Source organism: Bufo bufo, chromosome 2, assembly GCF_905171765.1.
Source record: "Bufo bufo chromosome 2, aBufBuf1.1, whole genome shotgun sequence".
In the NCBI taxonomy this organism is placed as follows: Eukaryota; Metazoa; Chordata; class Amphibia; order Anura; family Bufonidae; genus Bufo; species Bufo bufo.
This window is the reverse complement of record NC_053390.1, coordinates 251,948,733-251,957,690: the sequence shown is the minus strand read 5'-3', so window position 1 is coordinate 251,957,690 and position 8,958 is coordinate 251,948,733. Positions and strand designations below refer to the sequence as shown.

The 8,958-nt window shown below is 47.6% G+C and overlaps 1 long non-coding RNA gene across 1 annotated transcript; it reads left to right on the top strand.

Annotated features, from left to right (window-relative positions):
• The first annotated feature begins 6,966 nt into the window (after positions 1-6,966).
• LOC120988728 lies at positions 6,967-8,264 on the top strand. The gene is made up of 3 exons (XR_005776174.1): positions 6,967-7,278; positions 8,049-8,055; positions 8,254-8,264. It is a non-coding gene; the product is annotated as an uncharacterized LOC120988728 (long non-coding RNA).
• Positions 8,265-8,958: the final 694 nt, after the last annotated feature.

Sequence of the window (8,958 nt, the reverse complement as noted above, 5' to 3'; positions counted from 1 at the left end):
GCATGTATAGTATTGGATCATTCTGATCCAATACTATACATCAGAGCTAACACACTTATAACTGTTGCTGGGTATTACCCCTAACAACAGCTCAGACCACACTATGTATCAGCAATGTGTAGCTCCGGTATAGTATCACTAATGAGGATCAATGGAAGCGCGGTAGGGTATACCTAGTGGTATTTAGCAGGTCCCTAATATACCAGCTCCCCTGCTCTCTTACACCACTGACCTCATTACTGACTTATATAAAAAAAACTGACTGTTGTTGTTACTTTGCAGTGTTCCAGAATGGGTTTATACACATCATGTGACACTTTGATTGCACAAAGGGGAACTTTACTCAACTTATTCTGTGACTTCTGAAGTTAATTGGTTGGTCCAGAACTAAGAAATATGCACTCACAACTTTTCATCCTTCATCCCTGAGAGGGCTAAATACTACTGTATATAGCAATTATATATACGTGTGTGTGTGTGTGTGTGTGTGTGTGTGTGTGTGTGTGTATATTTATATATATATATAATGTTAATTTTTTGCTACAATAATTGAAGGTCTAAATTTCAGTCTGCAAAGGGTTTGTCCGAGTTATAAAGAAAAGAAACTCCCCAAGTGTACTACATGTGATAATAAAAGAGCATATATATTATACCAATTAGTCCCCCACTATTTTCATCTCTGTAGTTTGAGTCTTCACCTCCGGTTATCGTCTAAAGCTGCAGCAGTGCATAGCTGTATACATCATGTGAATGCTGCAGCCAGCAGTGGCCTCAACAGTATTTGGCATGAGATCATGGAGGCCAGTGCTGTATACAGCTATGTCACTGCTGCAGCCTGGAAACAGAATCCTAAGGTAAGGACTGGCATAGCAGTGCTGGAAAAAGAGGGGGACTAAGTGATGATGAATATATGTACTTGTATCATTTTAACGCTAGAGGCACTTGGGGAGTTTTCTTATAACCCAGACAAACCCCTTTTAATTAGGCACAAGGATGATTTGATTTGCATACATTGACTCATCCTATGTTAGAGGAACTCTTATAAGTAAAGCGAGCAGTAATTGTGTGGCATAAGTAAAGTTTTTTCCTTCTGCACCATGCCTGGGACTATTCTACTTATCACTCTGATGTCTTCCTTTTTATGTAAGATTGAAACATGTACGCAGGTGTGTTCTTCTCTGGATACTCTTAAATGTATAACATTCTCTTATTCTTGTTGCAGATGCTATGGCTCAGTTTACTGTGATTCAAGAGAAGTCAAAGTCAGTGTCACCTGGTGAGACTCTCCGTCTGACCTGTGCGAAGAGTGAAGGCTCTGTAGCTGGGGATAACTACCCCTCCTGGCATTACCAAACATCCGGAAGTGCTCCTAAGCGTCTAGTTGGGAGTTCTGGTACAAGTAACCAAAACTATAACCCAATATCAGATCGATTTACTGGCTCTTTATCAGGGGGATCGGCTGTTCTGACCATTACCAAGGTGCTGTCTGATGATGATGGGGATTATTATTGTTGTCTGTATGGTGGTAGTGGCTCTAACAGATCACAGTGACTCCACAGCATAGGTAGCTAATGCATAATATCAGATTCATGACAGATGTTCACAATAGGAAGCAACTTGCTTGTAAAATAAAGTAGCAGTGCTAAATATATACTGATACCGAACACCTGCTCAAGCCTAGAACTGCCTGACATCTAATATTCATACTTCTTCTGCGCCATTGGTAAAGAACAGACTGTAGGAAAACAAATATAATATTCTATAAAACTTATAAATTATCTGCATAAAAATGTTACACACATGGAGTGGTGGCTAGTGCTACACATTCAACAATGCTTTTCTCCTAAAATTATAAAGAGTTACATGAAAGGCTATTCTAAATCCACAGGATACATGAACGTGAGCGCAGACAGCATCGAAAGGTCCTTTCTTTATTTCTGGAACCAAAAGGATGATAATTTTGTTCAGGTCCTTTACACTGTGTGCCCAAACTCTCAAATTACAACATGTTTCTACCCAGACAGAATGCATCCTTGGAGAGAAGATCAGAGTGCAGTACGTGGGGCAACATTCCAGTCTCTGTGCATCATGACCCTGGGTATGTCTTACACATACTATGGTGATAGTTTTACAGCAAGACACGGAGGCTCATATTGCTATCTCCTTCTTTACTTTTCCACCAATAGCAGCAAAGAAGAAATTTACATAATCATAACAATAAAGGACCCTCCCCTGACAGATCCTATAATAAGCAGTGTCCTCTTCAGTAACTTCCTCTTTCTTTGCTGCTTCCACCAAGATAAGTAACATCTATTCAGTATATTTTTGTGGCATGATTGCTGTGATTTAAGGGTTAAGCTCTGAGCTTCTGCTTGCTCAGGGTGCTGTATGTCAGACTGTGTCTCTTAATTGAGTTTATTCCCCATATATATTTGTATATTGTTTCTAGCCCTTCATATCTTATGGATTCATTCTAGGCCCCTTGTACCTGGCTTGGGGGTTCTCCCCCCCCCCCCTTTTTTCTTATTGTTACCCGATTTGTTTTTCCCTGTATTATTTTCCGTTTGCGATTTTGTGGCTTCCGATTCCCACCCTTATTCTGTCCGTTACCTGCGGCCTACTCCGGCGTCCGGAGGTGTTCCTCCACTCTTTTCTCTCTTCTCCTTGGTGCTCCGTTGACCATCTCGCTCCGGCGCAGGCTCTGCTTATTTCCCGCGGGTCGCGAGATCTCGGCGGCCATTTTGGGAGCTCCCGCACGTGTTCTCGCAGGATTTCGGCACTGCATCTACACCGGACGGTCTCGGCTCCTTCTCTGTGGCTCCTGGGGTGATTAACCCCTCGTTTTGGTTAGTTGGGGGGTTGTTAGGCTAGCACTTGCCATTTTAGCTCCCCCTTAAGTTACCTGCAGCTGTAGACCTGATTTATTATTATTATCTGAATAGACCAAGCATGTCATCCGACCGATCCCCATCTGGGCCTACCCCCCCTCCATCTGGGGAGGCCAGAAGGTCTGAGATGAATGCACAGGCCCTGGAGTTGCAGCGCTCAGTATCTAGCGCAATAATTGAAGCCATGGGATCCATGTCATCCATGATATCCCAGACCATCTCCCAGGCTTTGTCTGCCCATGCCCCTGGCCCCTCTAGTCTGACGCCTGCTATACCTCATCCGCAGCCTGCCGTTTATGATACTCCTAATATACAGGAGAACCTGACTGGTGTGATTTCAGCCACCCTTGATAGCGTGCATAGATCACGCAAAAGAGCCTTACCGCGCCAGGCAGAAAGGGCGCGCAGGTGGAAATGTGCTAGAGCACAAACTAGCGATGCGGAATCAGAATTGGATTCTGATACGGAGGCTAATGCGGAGGCGAGCTGCCATTCCGAGGAGGAGATGGAATATGATTTACCAGGCACTGCTGGCCCTATGCCTTCCACCTCTGGGTCTATGGGTCCTGCCTCCACCACCCCTAATGCGGCATCTACCCTGGTGGATCCCTCTGGCACCCCCTTATTCGACCCTGATGCCCTCCACCACCCTAGGTCAGCGGAGTGGATGCCTATAGCTCACGTGAGCGATTATTTAGAGCATTGGGTGCGCCGTCCTCTGAGCAAAGAGGCGCTCAGCAAGCTCAGATCTGAGTGCCCCAGACCATTGATCCCTAACAAGGTCTGTGAAACGCCGGCAGTTGATCCCAAGATTACACAGTTCTTGGCGAAATCCAGCTGGAACCCCCGTAAGGGGTTGGATTCGGCAATTAAGAGCTGCCAGGACAAGCTCCTTGCCATTTTTGGCCCCCTTGCCAAAATTTTTGAAATGGCCGAATCGGCCAGAGCGGACGGCTCTCCGATAGATCCGGGGGAGCTTACTGGCTGGATACAGAGAGCCATTTGTAATGCGGGCAGCACCAACTCCTCCCTGGTCATTGAACGGCGTAAAGCCATACTATTCTAAATAGATCCTAAATCCTAAACCTGCCACTTACTGAGGCAGGTAAGGATGCACAGGGTCTGCTTTTCGGGATTCCTTTATCAAGGACCTCAGTAGATATGTGGGAGCATTTACTGCCCTGGACAAGGCCCAGTCCTCCATGCGTAGGGTGTTTCAGGGACGGGTCTCCACTAGGGCCGGCAGTAGTAGGGGCCGTCTGTCTGGCCGTTCCAGTTCCCAGGCCCGCAGCTCGGGCAGAGACTCCTTCACCCAAAGACCACCCTTCCAGGACCAAAGGAATCCTCCTCCATTCTTCCCGGCCAGAGGCGGCCAATGGCGTTCAAGGTCTGTTAGAGGGAATCTGAATTTCCGAAAATCCTTCGGTAAGTCTTTCCCCAGTGGGGACTTCTTTGGTTCCTTGTGTCGGGGCAGACTCCGTCTTTGTTCCCACGTTTGGTCCAGCATTACATCAGACCCATGGGTGCTGACCACTGTGCAGGGGTTCCACATAGAACTTACGGAATCGCCAGATCTTATCCCTTCTACCCCACCACTTCCTCTGGCATTACCAGACAGGGAGCTCGTGGATTTAGAACTGTATTCCCTTTTTCAAAAAAGGGCGATAGAAAGGGCCCCTCCTACCCCGGAGGGGGTACTCAGCAACATTTTTCTAGTGCAGAAAAAGGGTGGACAAATGCGTCTGGTGATAAATCTCCGTGCCCTGAACTCTGTGGTGCGCTATCGCCACTTCAAGATGGAGGGAATTCACCTCCTTCGGGACTTGCTGATTCCGGGGGACTGGATGGTGAAGCTGGACCTCAAAGATGCCTATCTGACGGTCCCAATTGCATCCTCGTCCAGGGATCTCCTGCGTTTCCTGTGGAGGGGCAAAGTGTGGCGCTTCTCTTGCCTTCCGTTCGGCCTTTCTTCGGCGCCTTGGTGCTTTAGCAAGCTTCTGCGCCCGGTCATGGCCTGGTTACGGAGTCGGGGTGTGCGTCTAGTCATCTATCTAGACGACATCCTCATTATGCATCAATGTCAGTCGACGCTGCTACAACACCTTCAGTGGACCTCGAACCTCCTTACGGCTCTTGGATTTCTGCTCAACCCCGAGAAATCCTGCCTCGCGCCGTCTCGACAGATGGAGTTCCTGGGCTTCATGGTGGACTCCGTTGCGGAATCTCTCAGTCTTCCGTTAGAGAAGTTGCGGACGATATGCAAGGAGTTGAGACATGCTCTCTCAGCTACCTCCCTATCCCTACGCCACCTGGCTCGCATCATTGGCCTGCTGGCCTCCTCTATCCAGGCGGTGTTCCCCGCTCCTCTCCATTATCGGGCCCTACAGCGCCTGAAGATTGCCCACCTTCGTGCCGGGGCCTCGTTTGCGGACGCGGTGGTTCTGGACCAGGAAGCGCGGGAGGAACTTCGTTGGTGGATATGCAACTTGGAAGCCTGGAACGGCAGAGCAATCTTCGGATTTCAACCAGAATTCATGGTGGAGTCGGACGCGAGTCTCCAAGGCTGGGGTGCCCACTGCGAGGGTATTTCCACAGGGGGTCGATGGTCGGAGGCCGAGACCCAACTTCACATCAACACTCTGGAAGTCCTGGCGGGCTTGTTTGCCATCCGGAGTTTTACCAATGGCATCGCACACGCATGCATCCGATTACGCATGGACAATGTGTCGGCGGTCCGCTATGTCAATCACCTGGGTGGCACCCAATCGGCTACCTTGGCCCGACTGGCGAAAGAGTTCTGGTCCTACTGTCTTTCCAGGGACATCATGATACAAGCGGAGTACCTTCCGGGTCTACACAACTACCGAGCGGATCGGAGTTCCAGATGCTTCACGGACGGCAGCGACTGGAGGCTCGCACCGGAGATGTTCTCCACGATCTCGGACACCTTGGGTCCTTGCGCCATAGACCTCTTTGCGTCACGGCTCAATACTCACCTGCCCAGGTTCTTCAGCTGGCGCCCGGATCCGGAGGCGGAGGCGGTGGACGCGTTTCTCCAGGACTGGTCGTCAGCCCTACATTACGCGTTTCCACCTTTTGACATGATCCCGAGAATGTTGCTACAGACTCGTCGTCAGGATGCGGAATTGGTGGTGGTGATCCCCTTCTGGGGGACTCAAGCCTGGTACCTGGAACTCCTGGTGGATGTACCTCTCCTCCTTCCGGATCGGACGGATCTCCTCCAGGACCCTCTGGGTGCTCCACAGTCCCTGCTGGACCACGGATCCCTTCAACTTCTGGCGTGCCGAATCTCAGGACTCACGGAGAGGTCGAGGGAATTTCGGAGGCAACTAGACGCCTCCTGGACAACGCTTGGGCTCCCGGCACCCGAAAGTCTTACCGGGCAGCTTGGGGATCTTGGGTTAGCTGGTGCGTGGAACGGGACCTGGATCCCGTTTCGGCGCCTGTGACCCATTTGTTGCAATTCCTTACGTCTCTTTTTGAAGCAGGAAAAGCTTATCGGACCATTAATTTGTTCCGTTCAGCGATTTCTTCTACTCATCAGGGTTTTGATGGTGTTCCGGCGGGTCAACACCCTTCGGTGTCACGCCTACTACGTGGCTCACGCTTGGCTCGGCCTCCTCAGCCACGCTTCACCACTACGTGGGATGTTTCCCTGGTCCTTTCTTTCCTCTCTGCTTGGCCGGAAAACGCGGCTCTTTCCCTCCGTCAGCTGTCAGCCAAGTTGTTGACCCTCTTTTGCCTCATTTCCTGTAAGAGGGTTTCCGATGTCAGGGCTCTGGATCATGATGCGAGATCCTTTACTCCCGAGGGCATCACATTTAACATTACGCGGCGCACCAAGACCAATATTCGGTCTGTGTCTTATCCCTGCTTCTCGTCTTCTCCGGCGCTTTGTCCTGTAGCCTGCTTGCGGGAATATGAGTTGCGCACTCGGACTTAACGCTCTGCGGACATCCCACAGCTGTTCCTCTATATTCGCCATCCTTTTGGCCCGGTGACTAGTCCCACTTTGGCGCGTTGGATGAAGTGGGTCATGTCCCTTTTGGGGATTGATACGGCGGTCTTTACCGCTCATTCGGACAGGGGCACGGCTGCCACTGCCCTGGCTGTTTCGGGGGCTCGTTTGGAGGACATTTTGCGTTTGGCTGACTGGTCTAGGGCCACGACGTTTAGAGAATTTTATTTTCGTCCGCCCCCTCATGTGTTTTCATCTATTATTGATCAGCTTTGAACTTGCAATATGAGCCTCCGTGTCTTGCTTTAAAACTAAATGATTTTCCTATTCCATGACGTAAAGTCATAGTTTTATTAAAGACACGGAGGCAAATATTGCCCGCCCTGGGTTTTTCCTGCCCGCCCTTTTACTGTGTGATTATTATTGGACTGTTTACATTGTCTTTTATTGTTATTTATTACGTATATTTATATTACTGAATATTTATGGTTCTGTTTATCAGCGACCTTACGGTGTACGACCATTTCCAGGGTCGATCTTGTTCAGTTTCTGCCTGATTCTCACACTGGCTATATTATTTGCTCTGTTTCAGGTTGAAGTTTCCACGGCGTATGGAATTCTACGTTGTTCCAGGTTTCCTGAAGTGTTAGCCATGTTGGCTTGAATTCTACAGTTTGATGGACCAGAATGGTTGTCGTTTCTCCTGTCCAGTTCCAGTTTCCGGTTACGGTTCCAGTTACGGTTATGCGGTTGGTGTCGCGGATACAAAGAAAGAGGAAGTTACTGAAGAGGACACTGCTTATTATAGAATCTGTCAGGGGAGGGTCCTTTATTGTTATGATTATGTAAATTTCTTCTTTGCTGCTATTGGTGGAAAAGTAAAGAAAAAGATAGCAATACTCGCCTCTGTGTCTTTAATAAAACTATGACTTTACGTCATGGAATAGGAAAATCATTTAGTTATACCTTGGAATAGATATATGAGGATATATGTGTGTCAATATATAGATTTAAATTGATGTACCTAGTTATACACTTAGGCATCATTCTTTATTCAATGGTGCGTATTTTCGCCTTTTTGATGACACATTTATTTATTACCTATATATAATACTCTTAGCCTTTTATATTGATGGTTTGTGGCACTGTTCATTAATAGTAAGTAAACCTTTTTCTGAGAGATATTTTGTACAGGACAATGCATTATTTGAGCCATAGCTACAGTATGTTGCAGAAATGATTTGGATGGAGATTGTCCCATGTATTTTCTGTATCTATTTACTACTGTGTCGTCTTTTCACTAATGTCTATGTTATGAATATTGAGTAATAAAGACTTCTATATATTTTATAATATTGGTCCCATTGATCCGTGTCTTTGGTGTAGTCTATGGTTTATGATCCATGGGTTGTTTGAGGATTATGAGGTTGTTGTAGGTGTTTATTTTTTTATTTGCAGAAGATTGGTCAGAATAATGTTCAGCTTCCCCTTTGGTCTATATATCGAGTATTTGAGCCACCACTTATCAAAACAGATAACCCCTCTTTTGTTCGACGCCTCCATCATCTCTGCTCTGTGTCCTTCATCTGTGCATATCTGAGTTTCTGATTAACTTTTTCTCAACATTTTGATAATCTGCGCAGTCTATCTTCCTTTGTTGATGTGCAGTGCTGCAGGGGAGGAGTGTTGGCTGGCAGCTGGAAAGGATTGGAGGGATAGCATTGGCAACAAGGGAGGTTGTATTTATGGGCACCAAGTCTGAATACTCCATATTGGGGCCAGAATGAGGGAAGTGGCCAACACTCAAGTAGGTGGGTCTAAAATACATAGATGGGGCCAGCAATACCATAGATGGTCAGTATATTGTGCCACACTTTGGTATTAGGGGCTACTATAGTGCAGTGTGATATACTGCCCCACCAGAACCAAATTCCCAAACATGACACAATATACTGCCCCAAAAGAACCAAATACCATGGTGTGAAACAACACACTGCCCCAGCAGAACCAAATGCCACAGTGCAACACAATATACTGCCCCAGCAGAACTTGCCATTTACCAGTGGTATTTTGTTCTGCTGGGGCAGTATA